Source organism: Camellia sinensis, chromosome 6 (genome assembly GCF_055761805.1).
Source record: "Camellia sinensis isolate YWXY chromosome 6, ASM5576180v1, whole genome shotgun sequence".
In the NCBI taxonomy this organism is placed as follows: domain Eukaryota; kingdom Viridiplantae; phylum Streptophyta; class Magnoliopsida; order Ericales; family Theaceae; genus Camellia; species Camellia sinensis.
The window spans coordinates 96409388-96434563 of NC_138966.1; the positions used below are offsets into that span (position 1 = coordinate 96409388).

At 34.5% G+C, this 25176-nt stretch overlaps 1 pseudogene across 1 annotated transcript; it reads left to right on the plus strand.

Moving 5' to 3' along the window:
- Positions 1 to 287: 287 nt before the first annotated feature.
- Positions 288 to 24949, plus strand: LOC114297784 (prohibitin-3, mitochondrial pseudogene; annotated as a pseudogene). The gene is made up of 4 exons (XR_003641634.2): positions 288 to 508; positions 21796 to 22304; positions 22488 to 22584; positions 23162 to 24949. The product of XR_003641634.2 is annotated as a prohibitin-3, mitochondrial pseudogene (transcript).
- Positions 24950 to 25176: the final 227 nt, after the last annotated feature.

Sequence of the window (25176 nt, forward strand, 5' to 3'; positions counted from 1 at the left end):
AGCAGATCATGAAAACGTTCGAGATGCTTGGCATCAAGGACGATCAGTTGCGAGTGACCTTGGCATCCTTCTAACTGAAAGAAGATGCGGGTCAGTGGTGGAAGTATGCGCGTGGGTGCATTGGGATGACTTGGGAGGCTTTTGTCAACGCCTTCCAGGACAAGTTTCTACCTCCCACGATTAGGGAGAAGCTGAAAGACCAGTTCTCCAAGCTGGTGTAATTGAACACTCATGTGGTTGAGTTTGATGCCATATTTACTAGTCTCTCTAGGTTTGCACCAAAATTAATGGCGATAGATGAGCGCTGTTGTCTGGAGTTTGAGAAGAGATTGAGAACCGAGCTCATGTTCAAGGTGGCCTGGTCGATGATTAGAGATTATGGACGTCTTGTGGAAGCGGTGGCTCACCTTGAGGCCGTGATGCAGATGGAGGAAAAGAGGATGAGGGGCTCCAAGAAGAGTCAGGATATTCAGGGGGACAGCAAGAGGCAGAGGGGTCCTACCCCATAGTAGTCTCAAGGAGAACAGTCGAGATCTACCTTCCTAGTGTCGAGTTCAGGTTCTGAGAGAGGTGGTTAGGGAGATTTTACTTGTTACAAGTGTGGCCAGTTGGGCCATAAGTCTCTAGCTTGCCCGTAGAGAGAAGGAGTGTAGCGGTTTGCATTGTCTTCGGCTTATTTTTAAAGCTAGAGTCTGCGGAGAGGCCAACCACTCACTTGTTATCAGTGTGGACAGGCGGGGCACATGAAGAAGTTTTACACACAGTTGGGTAACACATCTGGTGCGTCTGGTTTAAGGCAGAGATAGAGCCATCAGCCAGCATAGCTAGCACAGGCCTCGAAGGCCAATTAGGGAGCCTCTTCGGCTCAGTCAGTACATCAGGCTTATGCTCCGAGGGGTAAGCAGGTTAAGCAGAGACTTTCAGGGCGTGTGTATGCTATTACTGCACCAGATCTAGTACCAGGGCCTTCGTGTTGATTGATAGGGGTGCATCTCATTCATTTATTTTGTCTGCATTTGCATCGGTTTTGGGGTTAAAGTTGCTCAGTTAGCATCTCCTATTTGTGGAGAGTCACCTATTAGTGGTGAGGTTATTTTGAAGTAGGGGTGTCGGTGTTGTGACATAGAGGTTACCGGCCGCTGATTTTCATTTGTATTTGTGTTGATTAATATGTCTAGTTTTGACATTATATTGGGTATGGACTAGTTGTCATCCTATCGGGCTGTTATAAACTGCTATCATCAGAAAATTATTATATGTATATCAAGCGGTGATTGCTTTTATTTCTTAGGGGACTGGGTGGATAGAGTTTTATCACCAGTGTATGATTCGCGTGGGCAGAGTGAGCTTAGTTGCCTTCTTGCCAACTTCTTGAGTACTGAGTGTGATGAGGTCCGAGTTGAGTTACCAAGGATGGTTTGTGAATACTCGGATGTTTTTCCCGAGGACCTTACTAGTTTGCCACCTCATCGAGAGATCGAGTTCACTATTGATCTAATGCCTGGTACGGCATCGATTTTCATGGCACCGTATAGGTTTGCACCTGCTGAGTTGAGTGAGTTGAAGATTTAACTCCAGGAATTGTTAGATAAGGATTTTTATCTACCCTAGTACTTCACCTTAGGGAGCACTGACTCTTTTTGCCAAAAAGAAAGATGGTGCGTAGCGACTTTGTATAGATTACCAAAAATTGAACCGGGTAACAGTTAAGAACACGTACCGAATGCCTCATATATATGATTTGTTTGATGAGTTGAAAGGGTCTTATTGCTTATCTAAGATAGACCTGAGATTAGGTTATCACCAGTTGAGAGTAAGGGATGAGGATATATTGAAGACGGAATTCTGTAAGCGGTATGGCCATTACGAGTTTCTAGTGATGCCCTTTGGGCTAACCAATGCACCAGCTGTATTTATGGATTTGATGAATTGAATCTTCCGTGAGTTCCTAGACCATTTTGTGGTCTTCTTTGTGGACAACATCTTAATTTACTTACCCTTTGAAGAGGAGCACGAGGAACATTTGCGAGTGGTGCTTGAGTTACTTAGAGCCCATAAACTGTATGCTAAGTTTGGAAAATATGAATTCTGGTTGAGAGAAGTTAAGTTCTTAGACCATGTGGTATACGGGGAAGGGGTGACTGTAGATTCATCCAAGATAGAGGCAGTGTAAGATTGGGAACAACTTAAGAATGCTTTTGAGATCCGTAGTTTCTTGGGGTTAGCCAGGTATTACCATCGATTTATGAAAGATTTCTCTAGATTAGCTTCACCGTTAATTAGACTGACGAGGAAGGGAGTTAAGTTTGTGTGGAGTGAGACCTGTGAGAAGTCGTTCCAAGAGCTTAAGGTTAGACTTACCATCGCTCCAGTATTGATTATTCTAAAGAGGGGTTTGGACTATTCAGTGTATTGTGATGCCTCGCGAGAAGGTTTGGGTTGTATCTTGATGCAAGAGGGGAAGGTAGTGGCCTATGGCTTGCGGTAGTTGAAAACACATGAGAAAAACTACTCTACTCATGACCTAGAGTTAGCCGCGGTGATTTTTGCCTTGAAGATCTAGAGACATTATTTGTATGGTGAGAAGTTTGAAGTATTTTTTGATCACAAGAGTTTGAAATATTTGTTTACACAGAAAGACTTGAATCTAAGGCAGAGGAGGTGAATGGAGTTCATGAAAGATTATGACTTTGAGTTACATTGTCATTAGGAAAAAGCCAATGTTGTGGCCGATGTCTTGAGTAGGAAATCTATTTGCAGTTTAGCTTGTATTGCCATCCGGGAATGGGAGATGTTGGGTGCTATTGGGGAGTTTGACTTGCATCTTGGGTGCTATCCAGGAATGGCGAGTTTGTTGAGTTTGCAGCCTTGTTTTCGGTAGTTGCACAATCTACACTTGTGAACCGAGTGTTAGAAGCATAGAAGAGCGACCTTGAGGTAGAATCTCTTCAGGAGAAGATTTCCAATGGAAAGGTAGAAAGAGGTTTGAACGTGTACTCCGACTAGAGTGTTAGATACCTTGACCGTCTTTTCGTGTTGGAGTCTTGCTGAGAGGAAGTACTCTAAGAGTTTTACCATTCATGCCTTGCGGTGCATCTGGGAGGCACAAAGATGTATTACGACCTTTGTCGCCAGTTTTGGTGGAGGGAAATGAAGAAAGATGTGGCTGTGTTTGTGTCTAAATGCCTTACTTGTTAACAAGTGAAGGCTGAACATCAGAGGCCAGCGGGTTTGTTGCAACCCTTATCTATAGTTGAGTGAAAATAGGAGCATGTCATGATGGATTTTGTTGTGGGCCTTTCAAGGACTCAATAGGGTAGTGATGCTATTTGGGTGGTAGTTGACCGGTTGATTAAGTCGGCGCACTTTGTACCTATGCGTGTGAATGACTCGGTAGATTATCTTGCCGACCTTTACATTAGGGACATAATGAGGTTGCACGGGGTCCTTGTAATGATTGTTTCGGATAGAGATCCGTGTTTTATGACTTGGTTGTGGTAGAGCCTAGAAAGTGCCTTAGGCACGAGATTGACCTTTAGCATTGCGTATCATTCTCAGACTGACGGGCAGTTCGAGCGTACTATTCAAATTCTTGAGGATATGCTTGGGGTTATGCCCTTGATTTTAAGGGGTCGTGGGAGAGGTATTTGCCCTTAGTGAAATTTGCCTATAATAACAATTTCTAATCGAGAATTAACGTGGCATCGTTTGAGGCCTTATATGGTTGACCGTGTAGATCCCCTGTGTGTTGGCCGATGTGGGTGATGCACCTATGTTGGGTCCAGAGTTGGTCTGGGAATGACTGAAAAAGTCACGCTTATCCGTAAGAGGTTGGTTACGGCTTAGAGTCGCCAGAAAAGTTATGTCGACCGTAGGAGGAGACCTTTGTCTTTTGAGGTGGGAGATTATATATTCTTGAGGATATCACCTGGGAGAGGTTTGATGAGATTTGAAAAGAGTAGGAAGTTGTCCCCTCGATTCATTGGGCCTTTTGAGATCCTTGAGTGGATCGGAGAGGTAGCTTACCGTTTGGCCTTACCACCACAACTTTCTGGGGTTCATGATGTGTTTCATATTAGCATGCTTTGGAAGTATGAGCCGGATCCATCGCACGCGTTGAATTGGACCGGCTTAGAGGTAGATAAGGATGCCTCGTATGAGGAGAGACTAGTGAGAGTCTTGGATACCTGGGACCAAGTCTTGCGAGGCAAGACAATTCCCTTGGTTAAGGTATTGTGAAAACATCACGGAATTGAGAAAGCAACGTGGGAACGTGAGTTGGAAGTTCGTGAGAAACATCCAGATTTATTTGTAAAAGCTTGAACATGTATTGTATTGTTGTTATGTTAATGAAATATGAAAACATTGTATATGTTGTTTATATTTTGGAAATGCGAGTTCATTATAAACATTGTATATGTTTTGGAAATATGGATTATACATTAAGTATTGAGAATTCGTTTATCGTGTTGATAGGATTGGATGACCAGGGAATGGGTCATGATGATGGAATTGATTGATGATCATTACTATAATTTGTTTAAGCATAACTTTAAAACTTGATTTGAAATTTCGGGAACGAAATTCTTTAAAAGGGGAGGTTATAGTGATTCCGGTTTGATCTGACTCATTTGATTTTTCTGGACTCGGGTTTTATAGTTTATGAAGGTTGTTCATGTCTTTCTCTCCTTATTCTTACTTGAGTTTGGCTTTTAGGTTGTTGTAATTGCATTTGGAACAAGTTGGTTGCTTAGTTTCAAACTTTTGTTACATAGATTTTTGCTCATTCGCTCGAGCGACACTTTTTGTGCTGGAGCGGGCTTTGCAAACTTTTAGTACTTTTATAGGTCTGCAAAACTACTGGGAGAGTGTATTCTACGCTTGGGCGGTTCTTTTTGCGCTCGAGCGAACTCAGCTTTAGTGGCCTTTCTTACGCTTGAGCAGAACAACTTATTGTGTCTGATGCTCGAGCTTCAACTTTTGCGCTCAAGCAGACTGTGCGTACATTAGTTCGCAGCAGTACCTTTTTACATCACTTTTTCATTCTAAACCCTAGATCGGGACCCTCTCTCTCTAAAACTCACACTCTCTCTACATTTTCACCTAGATTCATTGGTTTCCCTCCCCTAGTGTCTGGGGGAAAAAGGCAGAGCATTTCAAGAGCTCCGTTTTGATCTGAATAGATCTTGATTTCGGCATCTTTGAAGTTCCTCTACTTCTTCCTTGGTCTTCTAAGCTTGATGTAGGGATTTTCTATACGTTTTTATGATTTTTAACTTAGTTATTTGTTGTTGCGTAAATAATGTTGTGATTTAGAGGATTTTAGACAAACCTAGTGTTTTGGTTTAAAATCAAAAGAGGGGTTTTCAAATTAAGGTATTGAAAATGGTGTGTTGGATGTGTATTATCTCTTTCCTATGAAAATTTAGATAATTTTTTTTGTCATGGAGATTGTATAGCTGTTTAAAAATATCTGTTTTGGGCTATCGGTGGAGGATAGCTATGGTTGCTGTAGAAATTACGGGAGGAATAGATGAATTGAAACTAATCGCTTATTGATTATCATTGAACATGACTTTGTTTTAATATATAATATATGTATGATGTTTGGGAGAATAAATGGAATGGGCTCTAGTGAATTAAGTTGGCCTGTGTGTCTAGGTTGAAAGTCCCGAAAATCGCTTGTATACATGGGTGTCGATCTCATGGACGAAATTTTCGTAAAATGACAAGTGAATGTGTGTATATGATAATTATATTGATTTGAGACCCGATGAGTTGTATTCTCAATATTGGGTGATTGAACGAAATGGACATAAACAATGAAATGAGATATGAAACTTGGCATATTATGATCTTGTAAATTATGAATGATTTTATCGTAGATATTGTATATGCACATTATACTTATATATTTGTTAAGATTCATATATTGTGTTAGATTGTTTCTACTGGGTTTTGGCTCACCCTATTTGGGAAAAACCATTTTCAGGTGTTGGTGATATGCCTCCGCCAAGGATTTAGCCTGCGAGGATTGTGGAACTGAAGGCTCAATTTTGTTTATTTTGTATTTACCTTTTGTATAATCCTAGAGCTTTATTTGTACTAAGCTTATGGCTCATTTTGTACTAACCAAGCACAGTCTTAGAAAGATGTAAGCCATTAGAACATATGAATATCTGTTTAGCTTTATTCTTTATTTACGTCTCGTAACATATGCTGTAGATTCAAGATGAACGATTTATGAATGTATATCGCATATGTCACATTTTGTATATTAACTCTGATTAATGGAAGCTCCTTATTGCATCTATACCACTTTGTACTGGTGCATGGGGTTGGATTATTGTAATTATTTTAGGGGTGTGACTGCTGGATTTTTTTTTTCAAAAAAAAAAATAAAAAAATAGAGAGCATAAATTATGCCTATTTCTCTTGTGATGAGAAGAAAAAATTGTAAATTTAATAAGTTTGATATAATTACGTTAGACTCTTTTGAGTTTTAATTCACATAAAGTTAATTCTGTTTTTATCATTCATTTGATTTCTTCTTCTTTTTCTTCTTCTTTGTGTGTGTGTGTGTGTGTGTTTTTCTTTTGTCATACAATAGGATGTTAAGGGGTAAGTAAATTAGATTATAATGAAAGGATCACAGTTACTCCATCGACTTTTAACCTTGAATCTCTGACCTTCTCACTAGACAGTTACATGCACCATTAGCCAACTGTCCTAACCTGCCATTCGTTATACATACACATAAAAAATTATATTATCATTTTATTAAAATACATATTTTATAATATTTAATCATTATAATTTCACATCATTTCTTTAATTTGGGTTTTTTAAACTTTATTAAAAGAAAATTAGTGTAATTATGTCAAAATTATAAAATTTTATGCATTTTCTATCAATTTAAAAGTAATCAATATAATTTATCAAAAAAGGAAAAAAGAAAAAGTAAAATCCAAAAGAAAAATGAGGGCAATATGATTGAGATTGAATTTGTATAGTATAGAATTTATGTGTAGAATAAATCAAAACTATAAAATAATAATTCTAAATAATTTTTGAATAGTTAAATTTGAATTTATATTATTGAAGCCAAAAATAGGGCTCCATTGATTTGGGTTTTGAAAAGTGTTTTTGAGAGTCTAAAATTAAAAACTCATTTGTTATTCCGAAAACTCTTCTCATAATTATTTCAAATTTATTTACATTCTCAAAACTATTTCAAATCTATTTTAAATTTATCTCTATTGTAAAACTATTTAAAATCTATTCTAAATTTATTTCCGTTCCCAAAGTTATTTCAAATCAAATTTATCTCCATTACCAAAGTTACATTTATTGAACTGATATCCATCTTGAAATATGTGGTACATCATATTTTTAAGTTAGTCAAATTTTTTTAGATGAAACTTTGTAAATAAGTTGTTTGCAAATTCATATAAAAATTAAACCAAATGAATTTGTATTTTGAATTAATAAAAAAATATTTTTGAAAATAGTGAAAAAATGTTTTAAGCATATTTAGATTGAACGGATATAAAAATTGATTTTTTTTTATTTTTTCTATTTGTTAGTATATAGTGATTTTTAATTTTTTATTTATTTATAATTTTTAAATATTGTAAGTGTAGTTAGATTGATTGGATCTAAAACTTGAATTTTTTTTGGATATATTTGTTAGTATTTTGTATTTTTTAAAAGATTTTTTTTAAGTGTATTTAAATTGAGTGGATCTAAAAATAAAATAAAAATAAAAATTGGGCTAATAGTTAGTGATTTTTTAAAAGATTTTTTTTATAAATTTTAAGTGTATTTAAATTGAATAGATCAAAAACTGAATAACAATGATTACAGTAAAATATTTAAAAAGTTCATTACAAATAATAAAATACGGATTAAAACTCAAAAACTAATTTTAAAAATTTCAAAGCATAAAAATTTTAGGTGTAACTAAAAAATATATTTAAATTAGTACACTTAAAAAGTTAAAAAAAATTGACAAAAAAAGTTCATTAAAAATAACAAAATATGAAAAATTAAAAAATTAATTTTGAAGACTCAACGAAATAAATTTTGAATTTGATCAAAATTCATTTTTAAAATATACAACTAAATAAAATTTTAAACTTTACCAATGTTTTGAAAAAAAATTATTTTTTAATATTGATTCTAAAAACCAAACTAACTGTTGTTTTGAAAAGTAAATTAAAAGTTTATTTTTTTGATTATTTTAAAAAATATATATAAAAAATAGAAAAATTATATAATTTAAAATAAATTAAAAATTAAAAAATTGTCAAAATAAATCCAACTGAACGGCCCTAAGTGTTTGATTGCTATTCAGTCATCAGTCAGTGTCAGGAATCAGGACAGTAGAAGTGGGACAGTGCCGGTTGTCCTTTTTATTCCCATTTCTTTTTGGCTCAAACTTGACGAGTGAGAGATAGAGGGATTGTTTAGAATGTTTTAAATAAATATATTTTTTAATTTTTTATAAAATATGAATTAAATTTGAAATAATGTAAAAAATAAATGATATAATTTAAATAAAATAATATAATTTAAATAAAATAATAACTTTTTAATTTTTTAATTTTTTTAATACATGCCAAACAAGGCTGACGGTGGGTGGGGGTGTGTGTGATGATGATTCACACCAGTCAAAACAAAACAAAACAGAACTGGTTAAAAAACTGTAACAAGTTGGAGCTAAAAACAGTAGAAATTGCACTCATTGGACTCTTTTGGAAAGAGCTTAAAAAAAAAAAAAAATTTAATTCATTTTGAATTATATTATTTTTCACAATTTTTATATTTTTTTAAAAAATAAAAAAATAAATTTTTAATCATTTTCTTAAAATAAGTCATTATCATTATTGACTCCGATTGAAAAATTAACTATTATAATTGGTTATTTACTTAGTATTCGATAAAAAAATTTAATTGATTTTTTTGAATTGAGATTTTTTTGAATTTGGAATTAAAAATTTCATTTGGATTGATTATTTTAATTTTTGTGAGCGAAAAAATAAAATAATTATAATTTAAATGTAATATTTTATCTTATTAATTTTTTAATCTATTTTATTTTTTAATGAGTAATTTAGTCCCCACCCCACCCCACCCAACCCAACCCAACCCAACCCAACCTATGTTGTATTTTTTTTTAAAATTATTTTAATCTGTCTAAAATAATTATGTTTGGAAAGATATTTTATTTATTTATTTATTTATTTATTTATTTTTTTGTAATTTCAAGCTCAAAAAGGGTGAAACGTTTTTACTTGTATTGCAACTAAAACCCCACGTTGTGCTCCTGAAGCGAAAAAATTAATAAAATATTTTAGTATAAAATAATATAAACAATTAGTTTTTTGTTTGTAAATTACGAAAATAAAAAAATATTGAAACATACCATTTAAATTTTACAATTTATGTATCAATTTTTAATTTATCACAATTTTAATCATGTAACTTTCAACCTTCCTTGCTAGAGTTGTAAACTCAGGCAAATTCAACCCAAGTAACTCAAGTCAAGTTTGAATTTTTTTAAAGATTTGCCAACATGGCGCTGTTTGGGAAGCACCAAATAAGACTATTATAGCCTATTTTGACAAATTAGCCTAAAAGCAACACTGTTGCAACCTTTTTCAAAAAAAAAAAAAAAAAAAAAAAAATTCTGCACAGCCGGCAGTGTAGGCTGTGCCTACACTGTCAGCTACAACCTTTGTCCCATCAATAAATAAATTACCATTTTACCCCTTGATATCAATTTAAAAAAATATATTTTTAGGGATAAATTTGTCATTTTAAATTTAAACATCATTTCAACACACTTTTCAATACAATAACTCAACTAAAAAATCATCTCATCTTCCCAAACACAAAAACTAAAATAGCCACTAAAATAGCCAAATAGCCAAATAGCCTACTAAAATAGCCACTTCCCAAACGAGGCCATAATTTTTAATTCAATGAGAATCTATGTAAAATTTAAAAATTCAAATAAATTTGAGTAGATTTAGACAGAAATACCAAATAACCTATGCAATAGAAACAAAATTGTATATATAAAATTATTTGCTAATTTATTTATTTTAATAATAAACAAGATTAATTAAAATTTTAATATTAATGAACAAAAACAAAAGTAATATGCTTAAGTTTTTTCAATAGAAATTATTTTTGTTATGTCTAAAAAATACACTATTTGGAAATGCGACAATGCTACGTAGCTCAAATTTTGTGGCTCAAAAGTGGCTCAAATGGCCAAAACGACGTCGTTTTGAGTACAGAACAACATAAAAATGGCCAAAACGACGTCGTTTTGAGTACAGAATAACATAAAAATGGTCAAAACGACGTCGTTTTGGCCATTTGAGCCACTTTTGAGCCACAAAATTTGAGCTACGAGACATTTTCCTTGGAAATGGATCATTGAATAAGTTGACATTAAAAAAAATTACATTTTATAATGGTATAAAATAATTTAAACTTAATAAAAATAAATTTCTATAAAATAAAAGTATATGAATATAAGAAAAGTAAGAACAAAATTTAGAATAATATTCTCATTTGATCTGAAAATAAATCTAGATAACCAATAAATTATTACCTATAACCCTCATTTTTTTAATAAAAATATATATTTCATGAACCATCACTTTTAATAGAAAATTCTTTCTATTTGTTTTAGCGAAAATCACTTTTAGCAATTTGAGGCAAAAAAATTTCATATTATTGTATTTTTATTTTAGGTTGTTTAATTGACAATTGAGAGTACAAATAAATAAATAAAAATAACACGATCTACTATATTTCACAAGTCCCGTAAAAAAAGTCTAAATGAACAATAAGAAAAATGTTTGCTACCCACAAAAAGATGACAATTATAACTATAATGATGTGGTATCATATATGTCAACTTTTGATTTGCTATGAGACCCAACTCCCTTGCCACACCATTATAAGTGAAAAGTGTCAGTCTGTACTATTGCTGGAATAATAAATTATCACGTGTAATTCTATTTTTTTACTATATATAAAAAAATAAGTTTCACCAACCATCACTTTTAATAGAAAATAATATTTATTTTTATTTGATTTTAACAAAAGCCACTTCTTAACTATTTAAGCCAAAATTTTTATTTTTATTTTAATTTATTTAATTAACAATTGATATAAAAAAAAATAGAATCCACCATATTTGGCAAATGTTAAAAAATTTATTCATTTTTTTAATATTTTTGCCTTTTGTTAAAAAAAAATATTTGTATTAAAAAAAATTATTGTTCAAGTCCTCATACTTTAGAAGTATATTTTTTTTTTTGATTATAAAATTTAAAACCAAAAATGAGAAAAAATAAAAATATAAACTTTTAATAGCGATTAATAACTGGAACATGTGTATTTTATAACATATTAGGTTTAGGCCAATAATATTATGACACATTATTATGATATATAAATATTGATCTTGTTCTAATTATAACTACACAATTCAAAGAAGAATTTAAATTTAAAAGTTTATTTTATAATTTAATAAATGATACATAAATTAAGAGATAAATATTGATCTTATTCTAATTGTGCTAATATTATTTAAGGAAGAATCTAAATTTAAGAATATAAAATTAAAATTAAGAATATAAAATTTTAAAATGTATTTTAAGAATATAAAATTAATTTATGGTTGTCACACATATAGTAACGCCCTAAATAATAACAACCACCTCATAAAATTAAAATTAAGAATATAAAATTTTTCGTATTTTTTTGTTTTTACTGATTTTTTAAAAATATTTTATATAATTTTTTAACTTTTTAGACACACATAACATAAGTACACCTAAAAAGTAAAAAAAATTATAAAAAAAATCTTTTAAAAACTCACTAAATACCATAAATACAAGAAAAAAATACAAGAATTCAGTACATTTTTTTGTATTTTTATGTATTTCTTAATTTTTTAAAATATTTTTTCACATTTTTTTTTACTTTTTAGATACATCTAAGTAAGGTACATCTAAAAAAAGTAAAAAAAAATGTTTAAAATTTTAAAAATATTCACTAAAAACAAAAAAATACGAAAACAAAAAAACTCAATTTTCAAAAAACTTAATACAGAAAACTCAAACCAAACACACTGATTAATCTTTCATTGATATATCTTTATCATACAAGAGATGACATATGCATGTATAAATTCATAAATCCTGAATCCTGAATCTATAGTATATGACATGATGAAGTACTGCAAAACGAAAGGAAGCAAGTGTGAGTTTATGTTCTAATGGATACATCTTTCCAAGATAATACTTGGGTATAACGAAAGTGAACTAAACTCAATGCATAGAAAAACCAAGGCTTGTACAAAAGTAGTTACACAAAAAATACAAAAGAAGCTCTTAGCTCCAATGCCATGACATGATTATGATTAATTCATAAAACAATATCTTTAAAACAAAAAAAAAAGACAGTGGATACCTAACATTAGGAATCTCTAGGTATGTATTTGCCAATAGGCTATACAAGCACTATCAAAATTATTTTACTAGCACTAATCAGAAGGAACGACACCTAACCAAGCAGGTTTATAGACTTTTACTAGTACACATAGACCAATATAATAAAACCACAACTACACCTCCTAACTAGATTCACCGAAATATTCACCAATTGTTCTTAAAAATAATACATTTTCAAAATATATATGTAAAACAATGCTCAATGTAATGTGTACGAGTAAATAGTTTTCAATTAACCTATTCCTTATGCAATTTCTACAATAACCCAAAACAGATGTTTCTAAATAAAAGATCAATTTTCCAACAACAAGCAAAATCTCATAATTTCAATGTAGGTGCGATATTACATACTTAACTCCATCCTCATCATCATGTATATATTCTTAACCTCATTTCAAATTTCAACCTCTTTCATTTGTTCTTAGTTTCCGAAATTCAATAATTTTCCAACCAAGATTCCATTCCTTTCAATAATGCATTTTGAGAAGAGATTTCCAAAATTTCAACGCCAATTAACATTACAACCATCCCCACAACATTCCCCATTAATCAATTTGAAAACCTTTCTTTTATATTTCCAAAAACAACCCAAATCAAAACCCTAATCGAACCTATAACCCTCAAATTACTAGACCTTTTTAAAGAACAAATAACCAAGTTAAGAATCATACAAAAGGTTGAAGAAATTCTTATCTCAAGTTTAGATGAAGAGGAGAGCAAGAGTAGAAGTTTGATGGAGCTGAAAACAAAATCTTTTACAATTAAAACGAACCCTCTACGAGCTTTACCCTTTTCGCCAAGGAACTATGGTGGAGAAATCAATAGATTTGTGTATATGGAGGTGTTTAGATAAGAACTAAAGAGAGACAGAAAGAGAAAGTGTGAAGAAATTAGGATTTGGAGTGTTTTAGAGATACAAGGAAATGCAAAAGCGACATAAAAATACCTTTCCCTGATTTGATATACACACAGACTGCTCGAGCGACCAAACCAACGTTTGAGTGTCCGAAGTGACACCACTCAAGTGACTAAAACATCACTCGAATGCATAATGACCCCTTCCTAGAAGTTTTTCAGACTGTAAAAGACTGCTCGAGTGACAAAAGTATCGCTTGAGCGAAGATCACCCTACTCCTAGAAGTTTTGAAGACCTGTAAAAGTAGTGAGAGAATCCAAAAACCGCTTGAGCGACCAAAGTATCGCTCGAGCAAACAAGAAGAGAAACAGATGGCAATTCCTTTGAAAAACTAACTACCAATCTGTTCAAGACATAACCAACCACTCCAAATAAGCAAACTCAACAAAAACAAGACAAGAAGGAGTATAGACCACGGTAAAGAGTTTCGAATCCTAGATCCAAGAATATGAAAGGGTCGGGTCTAACCCAAGTCGTTATACATATTAACAAAAATTAAACAAAATCAAAAAAAAAAAAAGAGAAAAAATAATTACAATTTTCAATCTTAATAAGATGACAATGTTTTGTGATTATAATAGTATATAGATAGGTTAGCATAAAATCCGTGCTATGCATAGTTATAGACAATGATTCAAAATTTAATTTTAAAATTAATTAGAAATAATTTAAAAATAAATAAATGGATAAGATTAAGTAACTTTCTGTCATTATTTAAGCTTTCTATTAGTATTTTGTTCTATAATAAAATACATATATCATAATTCATTTGGGAAATTAAAAGCAAATAAATTTGCATAAATTAAAAAAACCGTTTCTGTTCAGTATAATTGTATTCTACTTATAAAATTTTTATAATTATAATTTGTCATATCAAAGTTTTCTAGATGACATAACAATACAATTTTTTTTTTTTGGATGTATCTCTAACTTTCTCTTCCGTATGTTCTCTATTTTCATTTTTCATTTTTATATTTTATTGAAAATACTTGAATTTTTATATATAGTGTTGATTGTTGTGTTGTTTTTGGTTGTAGAATGAACTTATTGTGGTGATAGTAATGAGCTTTCACGGTTGAAGATAGGTTTAGATTTTAGGAGCTAACGTGTGTGAGTCATTTTCTGACTACACTGCAATCTTAGTACCCAACTGGAGAGCACCAGCAGAATAAATGGCACCTGGCTGACCTGCAACAAAAAGAGAAGATTCCGGCGGTGGTTCGTCCACCCGGGGGCACTCCGACGATCAAGTCAATATATCTCTCAAAGATAAATCAAGTGCTAAACTCACAAGCTTGAGTATCAAAAGTATACCTTAGACCCATGGGGGTGCCTCTCTTTTATAGCCAACGTAAACCTAGTCCCAATAGAAGCCTAACTTCTATGGACTCAGGATTACTGCTAATCTTGGACTCCCAGTAAGATTAGGATAAACTCTCTAAGAGTCTTATCTTAATACAAACTGAAGTCTTCTCTCATTCTAGGACTCTTGCCCCTCATTCGCTTATCTCGGATTCCGATATCTTCGGAGGTAACCTCGGCCTATCCGAGATGACCTCGGCATAACAACTAGGACACGTGGCACCTTGGCTGACACGTTGGCGTCACCTTGGCCAGGTGTTGGTACTTAGAAAATATATCCCCACAACTGCCCCCTAGGTTTTATTACTTCGGCATTCTGAGGTGATGGAACCTACACTGTTCGTTCATCTGTGCCCCTCTGTCCGAGATCAAACTCGCCGACCTCAAAGTTCCCTGGACTTTATTGTCCACTTCTGTCAAGTATCAAGCTTCATGCTTTCCAAGCTGCTCGAGATCACACCTCCTAGCCGAGGTTCTTGTTCCATTAATTCGAAAACTCCAAGAGCTTTGCAACTACTCCACTCACCTTCTTCGGTGGGTTCCCGACTTCCAGTCATCTATTTGACTTCGGCGATCTTGATATCGGCGTTCATTTATCTTGGTAGGTTCATAAACTTTTTTATTAAGCTCAATCTTTCATAACTCTTCTGAATCCGTTTACTTGCCCTCTATTGTCTTCTATTTTCGTCTGTTTTCAAGTTTTGAATTGTTTGAACGGCTAGCACTGTTCTTGCCATATCCGCTTTCTGTTGCTAGCATTGTGTCTGGGTCATTACTTTCTTGTTCTTCACATACTTAGTTAGTGCCTGTGTACTTGGCTTTATTCTGAACTTTGCCGTCTTCTTGACTCTGATTTTTCTCTTTTTTCATTCAATCCTCTGGCTTTTTCTCTTTCTAGCTCTTTTGCTTAAATCAGTCATTGTTCCAAGCTTTCAAGCTCTGCAACTGTTTTCGTTCCTCTCCTCCGGTGAAACTTACGTCATTCTGTCATTTTCGCATCCGTCGTCAGACTTCGGCAATTCTCATTCCGGCTTCCCTCTTTCTGGTAAGCCACTGTTCCTCCTAGTTTTATTTCTTGTTGCTTTCCAAGAAGCTCTGCTTCATTGTTAATCACCATTGCTGTTTTACCCGTTGTTTCCAAATCATCTTCTTGAATACACATTGTTCACACATCTGTTGATTTCTGCCACTGTTCTTGGCTTGACACACCTGTGTAGTCTTTTTGTCTTGATTTCCTGATAGCTTCATCACCATTCTTGATTACGAATTACATTCTTGTTTCTGTTTTCTATGTCTTTTTACAGATTCTTGCTTTCAATCCTTGCCTTCAAACTCCGAGGTGCCAATCGCCGAGAAGAGCTTTGATCAAAACTCTTCGGGAGATCGATGTTGAGCTCGAGGTCGAGAAGGATGCTGAGAAGTCTTCCTAACCGTCTTCTATATCCTGCCATTGATGCCGAGTAGTTTTGTTTCCTTCTTTTACTCCTTGTACCTTGTACCTTGTACTTTGTCCTTCTTTGTATGCTTTTAATCCGGCCGACGTGCCATTTATGTAGTCTGAATAATTTATTTTTCAATATTTAGGCCGAAGTGCCTTCTTTCTTCTTTAAATGCATTTCTCTAATTTGTTCTTTGAATGAATGCCTTCTTTTTCTGCTCTTGTATGATTCTACACTTAGAATAATTTGTATGTCTTCAAAGTACACCTTGACTGTGCAATCTCTTCGGGTAAAATACCTCTGTCACAACTTCTAATGTTGCTCATCTCGGCCTTGTCCTAACACTTGAAAGTATTGTAACAAATATTTTCACAAGTGTTGCTTAGGACTTGTCACTTTCTCAATGTCTTCTATCAAGACTTCAGTTTTCCATATTTCAAGTTTTGACAACCTGGTAGTCTCGGCAAGTACGCAGATATTGCTTGAGCTTGAGCTTGACTTTAACTTGTAAATTTTTCTCAAAAATTTCAACAAGTGTTTTAACCATCATCCTTTATCATAACCTCGGTTTAATTTCAGCTTGTAAATTTTTCTCAAAATTTGAACAAGTGTTAAACCATCTTCCTTTCGATATGACCTCGGTTTAACTATAACTTGTAAATTCACACAGAATTTCAACAAGTGTTTAAATCAATCTTCTTCCGATACGATCTCGGTTTAACTTCAACTTGCAAATTCACACATAATTTCAACAAGTGTTAAATATCACATCGTTTTAACTTCAACTTGTAAATTCACACAGAATTTCAACAAGTGTTAAATATCACATCGGTTTAACTTCAACTTGTAAATTCGCATAGAATTTCAACAAGTGTTAAATATCACATCGGTTTAACTTCAACTTGTAAATTCGCACAGAATTTCAACAAGTGTTAAATATAACCTCGGTTTAACTTCAATTTGTAAATTCATACAGAATTTTAACAAGTGTTAAATATCATCTCGGTTTAACTTCAACTTGTAAATTCATATAGAATTTCAACAAGTGTTAAACATCATCTCGGTTTAACTTCAACTTGTAAATTCACACAGAATTTCAACAAGTGTTAAATATCATCTCGGTTTAACTTCAACTTGTAAATTCACACAGAATTTCAACAAGTGTTAAATATCACATCGGTTTAACTTAACTTGTAAACTTTTAACAAGTGTTGAACATCATACTGGTTTAACTCAACTTGTAAATTGCTACAAATTTCAACAAGTGTTTAAACAATAATCTGAGTTTAACTTCAACTTGTAAATTGTCCACAAATTTCAACAAATGTTAAACAATGATTTCGGTTTAACTTCAACTTATAAATTGTCCACAAATTTCAACAAGTGTTAAATAATGATTTCGGTTTAACTTAACTTGTAAATTGTCCACAAATTTCAACAAGTGTTCAACAATGATTTCGGCTTAACTTCAACTTGTAAATTGTCCACAAATTTCAACAAGTGTTAAACAATGATTTTGATTTAACTTCAACTTGTAAATTGTCCACAAATTTCAACAAGTGGTAAACATCATATCGGTTTAACCAACTTGTAAATTGCTACAAATTTCAACAAGTGGTAAACATATTCTTCTTCTCTCTGCCCCCTGCATGGCTTCCACATACTCCTTTGCGAACCTTATAAAAGGTCTTCAACCTAGCCAACTGCAGTCCAACCTTGTGTGTATTCTTTTTTTATCTTCTGGGATCTGAGATCTGCTCACTGAGCTCTTCTCTTCTTGGACTTAAGTGCTGAGATCTTGTCTGCTAGAATCTTGGATCTGCTCACTCAGGTTGAGCTCTTCTCTTCTCGGACCTACTCATCTAGGCCGAGATCATGTCTTCTAGGATCCGGGATCCAGGATCTAGAATCCGGAATCTGCTCACTTAGGATGAGTTTTTCTATACTTGAATGTTACATCCTTGGGAGTGCTCATGACCCCTGTCTTTGCATCCCTTCTGGAAGGGTCTTCGTTCCTCCGTAGGTATCTATCCTTCCATACCTGGAGGTCATCTTCGTTGTAGTATCTGCTTCGATCTGTTGTCTTTGGTGCGTCACCTTTCGGGCCGGTGTCTTTCACTCCGTGACTTTGGTCATGAGTTTCTGTATTGCGGTCGTCCCCTTCAACATCGAGGTTGATAGGTCTCCCACTCCTAGCAGGAGCGTTGTCTCCAATCTGATCCTTTTGTCCGTCATTGGCTATCTATTCTTCTTTTTTTCATTGGCCATCTATTCTTCTTTCTTTCCCACAGACGGCGCCAAATTGTGTGAGTGATTTTCTGACCACACTGTAATCTTAGTATCCAGCTGGAGAGCATCGGCAGAATAGATGGCACCTGGCTGACCTGCAACAGAAAGAGAAGATTCTGGCGGTGGTTCGTCCACCCGGGGGCACTCCGACGATCAAGTCAGTATATCTCTCAAAGATAAATCAAGTGCTAAACTCACAAGCTTGAGTATCAAAAGCATACCTTAGATCCATGGGGGTGTCTCTCTTTTATAGCCAACATAAACCTAGTCCCAATAGAAGCCTAACTTCTATGGACTCAGGATTACTGCTAATCTTGGACTCCCAGTAAGATTAGTATAAACTCTCTAAGAGTCTTATCTTAATACAAACTGAAGTCTTCTTTCATTCTAGGACTCTTGCCCCTCATCCGCTTATCTCGGATTTCGATATCTTTAGAGGTAACCCCGGCCTATCCGAGATGACCTCGGCATAACAATCAGGACACGTGGCACCTCGGCTGACACATCGGCGTCACCTTGGCCACGTGTTGGTACTCATAAAATATATCCCCACATAACGCAATGTGGTCTGAAAAAGAAATGAAGTGAAACATTTAAATTTTATATTTATTTCAATAGCTATATTAGAAATATTACTCGAGTTACTGTGTGCCACATTGCGATTTAGAAAAATATCTAATTTATGTGATAGGATAAATTTAAGTTGACCTTAAAGTGTAAGAGCATTTTTTTTTTCTCTCTAGAATTCTATGGGATAATTGAACTGTCACGAGTCATGTTAAGATTAAGTTGACCAATACAAATTGAAGAGCTATTTGACCAACTTATTTATGTAAATATATTTTAAATTGATAAATATATATCTTTAATAATGAAAATAACAAATATGTACATATTTATGCATGTTTATTAAAAAAATGTAAACTTGGGCACTACAACAAAACTGGATTTTTACGGTATCACATCAACGACATACAATCAATACAAGTCGTAATTTTTTACTTTTACGACTTTCTTTTTTTGCATGTCGTAAATAATATCATAACCATGACATGTCAATTGCCTACTCCGTTAATTCTAATAATGATAATTTTTTTACGACTTGTAATGTTAGCTGTAAATAGTTAAAGCTTCTACGACACGTGTAAGGCAAGTTGTTAATACATTAAATATATACGACACACGCGTATGGATGTCATTAAACATATTTACTTTACACGGCATGCAATTTTTGTCTTGAATCTATGATAGAAAAAAAAAAAACGCCAAAATAAAAAAAATCTGGCGCCAAACACCAAAACACAAATTTTAAAAAAATTAAAATACAGGAGTAACTCTTTGGCTTCCTCTAATCAAAGGAATGTAGAAAGCTAGGGTTCATCAAAAGGCATATAGAAGAGAGCGAGAGAGAGAGAGAGAGAGAGACTCCGTGTTCAATAATGTTGAGGGGAGTTTCCTTCAATTCATCGCCACTGAGTTAATCAGCTCCTTCATCTCTGACTGTCTCTCTCATTCTCTCAGTGGTGATTGGCGATTTCCACCGGGTATGGAAAAGAAGGAATGCGATCTCTGGGATGATTCTGCCCTATTCAACACGTTCAACGATGCCATCTCCCAGTACGAAGTTACTCTCTCTCTCTCTTTCTCTCTTTACTTCTTATTGAATGTATGACTATTTGATCAGTATCAGGAGATTATGAAATTGTAACGTCCCAAAATAAATACGGTAGACTCATCTCAAAGCGGAAGTATAATCAAAACAACATGCTTTCATTAATCAGACTTTAACTTACAAAATGTGACACATGCGATATAAATTCATAAATAACTCATCCTGAATCTGCAGCATGTGTTACAAATAGTAGATTAATGAAAGCTAAACAAATATTCATATGCCCTAAAGGCTTACATCTTTCCAAGGCCGTGCTTGGTTACAACAAAATGAGTCATAAGCTCAGTACAAACAAAGCCCTAGACTTGTACAAAAGGTAAATACAAAATAAACAAAAGTGAGACTTAAGCTCCACAATCCTCTCAAGCTAAGTCCTTGGCAGAGGCATATCACCAGAACCTGAAAATGGTTTTTCCCAAGTAAGGTGAGCCAAAGTCCAGTAGAAATAATCTAGCACAATATATGAATCTCAACAAAGATATAAAGATGATATGCATATACAATGCCCATGTTAAACTCATTCGTTTTCTTACAAGATCATAATATGCCAAGTGTCACATCTTAATCCGTTTTATCTTAATTTATTTCATGACAATTCATTTTCTCTCAATTCATGAGTCAAATCCATTGTTATCTAGACAATTCAACTGAGGCTACAACTCAGTGGTTCCCAAATCAATATAACCATTACACAAACACTTCAATTTGCCATTTTACAGAAATTTCATCCGTGGGAATCGACACCCATGTATACGTGCGTTTTTCGAGACTTTTACCTCGGACACACAGGCCAACTTAATTCAATGGAGTCCATCCATTTCTTCTCCTAAACATGGAGTACATTTCCTTTCTCCTCCCAAATATCATACACTATAACAAAACTGACTTTTTATGGCACCACATCAACGACATACAATAAATGCACGCCGTAGTTTCTCACTTTTACGACTTGTTTTTTTTACACATCGTAAATACTTTTCCAACCACGGCGTGTCTATTACGTAGGCCGTGAATGGTAATAACGATGATTTTTTTACGGCTTTCAATGCACACCGTAAATAATAAAACTTTCTACGACGTGCATATGGCATGCTGTTAATACATCAATTATACACGACACACATACGCCAGCAGTGAAAATTATCTTTTCACGGCGTACACAACGCCCGCCGTTAAAAATATTGCACTTTTTACGACGCACACATCGCCTGCCGTTAAAAGTATTACCTTTTTACGATGCACAATGCAAGTCGTGAATTGTATGATAAAAAAATATATATAAAAAAAAGGGCCAAAATGAAATTTTGGGTGCCAAACACAAAAAAAAAAAAAAAAAATTAGATTTTTTTTTCCCAAAATGACTATCTTGTCTTCCTCTAATTAGAATGGAACATCAGAGGGTATTAATCTCCCTCTTTCTTAGATTCTCGCCTCTTCCACACAATTGAGATGGTCACAACTCTTTAAAGCACCCACCAAGATTGAATTTGCTAAACATGTACAATACTCTTCTCTAATTAATTTGCTTTGCCTTTTCTTTTTGAAGCAAAGCCCTAGCTAATTTGTTCCTAAACAAAGCCCTCTCTCTCTCTCACAAACCCTCATCCCATGGCTCCAAAAGCCTTAATCTTCGACATCCGAACTCACCCCCATACCTTCTCCTCCATCTTCGGCACCAAGGACCTCCAAATGGTTAACCTAACCCTCCGTGTGCTCTCTCGCCCCGAGGTCTCTCAATTCTCCCCAAATCTTCCAAACCCTAGGCCTCGAATAGGACGAGAAAGTCTTTCCTTCGATCGGCAACGAAGTCCTCAAGGCTGTCCTCGCTCAATTCAACGTCGATCAGCTCTTCACTGAGCGTCCCAACGTCTCTGCATTATTCCACGAGAGCTTGGTTCATCATGCTAAGGATTTCAACATCATTCTCGATGATGTTGCGATCACGCATTTGTCGTATGGGGCTGAGATCTCTAAGGCCGTAGAGCAGAAGTATGTAGAGTAACGGGAGACAGAGAGGTCGAAATTTATGGTAGCCAAAGTAGAGCAGGAAATTGGGTTTGATCGAGCGGCGATTATTAGGACGGAAGGTGAGAGTGAGGCTATGAAATTGTTTATTTTGGTTGATGTTTGACATGTTTATATGGTGGTTGTCATATGAGTTTGATTTATTTAATTTGATTTGTTTTTAACTTTTTGTAGTTAATCTATAATTCTAGGGTTCAATGAGAATTTGATTTGTTTAATCTTCATTTTTTATTTTATTTTTGAAGGTGTCAACGCATCACTGATGAATTAATGTCCTTAAAGCATGCCGCTTGGGGCACTTCCATTCGCATCCACCTTCTTGGCTATTGAAGATTTTTAGAGGTATATTTGTATATGTATGTTTGTATTTGTATTTGTATGTTTATATGTTTGTATATAGATATGTATAGAGGTATGCTTCTTGTCTTCTGAACCACAAAAAAAAAAAAAAAAAGATTGATTCCTTTTATAGTTCATAATTTCTACACCAGAGAAAAAAGGTTGCTGAAATCATTGTTGCACTTTATGAGATTTAATACCTAAGTGCATTTCTTCTTGGATATTCTACATCTATAAATAAGTATGAAAACTGATATTGAAATGAAGAAAATCATCTTCCCCTATCAATAAAAGTCCTTAAATTAATTCATTCAAACAAATTATTGATAATCCAATTCAAATAGAGTCAGTCCAAAATACCAATTGTTTATTTTCTCAACGGATACTTTTATTAATCTTCAACTTTACTTGGTTCAATTAGGTATCACCTGAAATACTTACTAGAATAAGCAATACATGGCATATCAGAGTATCATCTAATACTAAAGCCTGCTTTTTAAAGTATACGTTGCCATAATTTAAATTTATAAAATTTCAGAGTAACTCATTTATCATTATAAATTGTCATACCTTTTCACAGATGTATTCAAAAGACACCCATCAAAATCAAATGCAGCAATTTTTTCTGAATCACGAAAGCCATCGTCCTATGAAAAGCAAACAAATCAACAACATGCAAGCAACATCAGATCCCTCATTAATGCAGAACATTACAAGTGTGAATGTCATCAACGTGTCAATTGAGTAGTCACCAATATCAATCATAATGCAAAACTTGAAATAGAGGTTCAAAGAGAAGGCCAGCACTAAAGAAAATGTATTCTCATCAAAGTTCCTTCCCATAAGCATAAAGGTATGATACTGTTTGTGACCTTTGGTAATGTGGGGACATATTTTTTGGGTAGTCCACGTGGCCGAGGTTATTAGCCGAGGTGCTACGTGGGTAGATCAGGTCAGCCGAGATGATAACAGTCACGCCGATGCACTAGCCAATCTGGCCAGTGCAATACAACCTGGAAAAGCAAGGACGATAATGGTCGAATACTTGTCGGGCCCGAGCATTGAACCATCGATCGCAGAACACGAAGCAATGTGTGTGGATATGGGACCAAGCTGGATAGATGCAATTGTGGCATTCTTAAAGGAAGGAAAGCTGCTAGATGACCACAAAGAGGCACACAAGATCAGATTGAAGTCGACGAGATTCAGTCTGACAGTAGAAGGACATCTCTACAAAAGATCTTTCACTGGACCCCTTTTAAGGTGTGTACACCAGTCATAAGTTGAAGATTTTTTATATGAAATACATGAAGGAATTTGTGGAAGCCACACCAGGGGCAGATCACTAGCCCATAGGGCCATTACCCAGGGGTATTGGTGGCCCTACATGCAGAAAGACGCAGAAGCCTATGTCAAGAAGTGTGAAAAATGCCAAAGGTTTTCACCACTGATACACCAGCCAGCAGCAGACCTGAACCCAGTATCCAGTCCTTGGCTGTTTGCCCAATGGGGCATGGATCTCATTGGGCAACTACCCCAAGCAACTGGACAAAGGAAGTACCTGTTGGTAGCAACAGATTACTTCACCAAGTGGATAGAAGCTGAGCCCTTAGCCAAGATCCGAGATGTAGACGTGAAAAACTTCTTATGGAAAAACATCATCACCAGATTTGGGATTCCGAGAGCAATAGTTGTTGACGATGGAACACAATTTGATAGCAAGCTAATCAAGAACTTCTGTGCAAAGTTCAAGATCAAGAACTACTTTTCAACCCCAAGCTTTCCTCAAAGCAATGGTCAAGCAGAAGCATCTAACAAAGTTATCCTAGATGGGATAAAGAAGAGGTTGCAGGCCGCAAAAGGAAAGTGGGTGGATGAACTACTAAGTGTGCTCTAGGCATATCGCACTACGCTGAGAAGATCAACAGGGGAATCCCCCTTTGCCATGACTTATGGCACAAAAGTTGTCATTTTGCTTGAAGTCGGCATCCCAGGGGTCAGAACCCAGGGAGTAGAGAATGGGACTAATGATGTACTCTTAGCCCGAGATCTGGATCTACTAGAAGAAAGAAGGGAAAGGGCTGCAATTCAGTTAGCAACATACCAACAGCAGCTTGCCAGGGCTTACAATAAAAAAGTTAACCCAAGGGAGTTCCAAGTCGGCGACCTAGTCTTGAGAAAAGTCGTTGGCAACAAGAAGGATCGCAGGGAGGGAAAGCTTGGCCCAAATTGGGAAGGACCCTATAGAATCACTTCGGTATTGGGCAACGGGGCATATCGGCTTGAAGATAATGAGGGCAAAGAGTTGCCAAGACCCTGCAATACTTGTAATCTGAAGTTTTTCTATCATTAGATTTTCCTTGTTATTTGCCGACGTAATGAATAAAATTTTAGTAGACTTCTTCTATATTTGTTGTTTCTGGAGTACATGTATAATAAGACCCCAAGTGGAACTTAGGTTCACATTAGGGGGTAGAGAGAAGAAATGATGTTTAACACTTGTTGAAACTTGAGAAAAGTTTACAAGTTGAAGTTAAACCGAAATGATGTTTAACACTTGTTGAAACTTGAGAAAAGTTTACAAGTTGAAGTTAA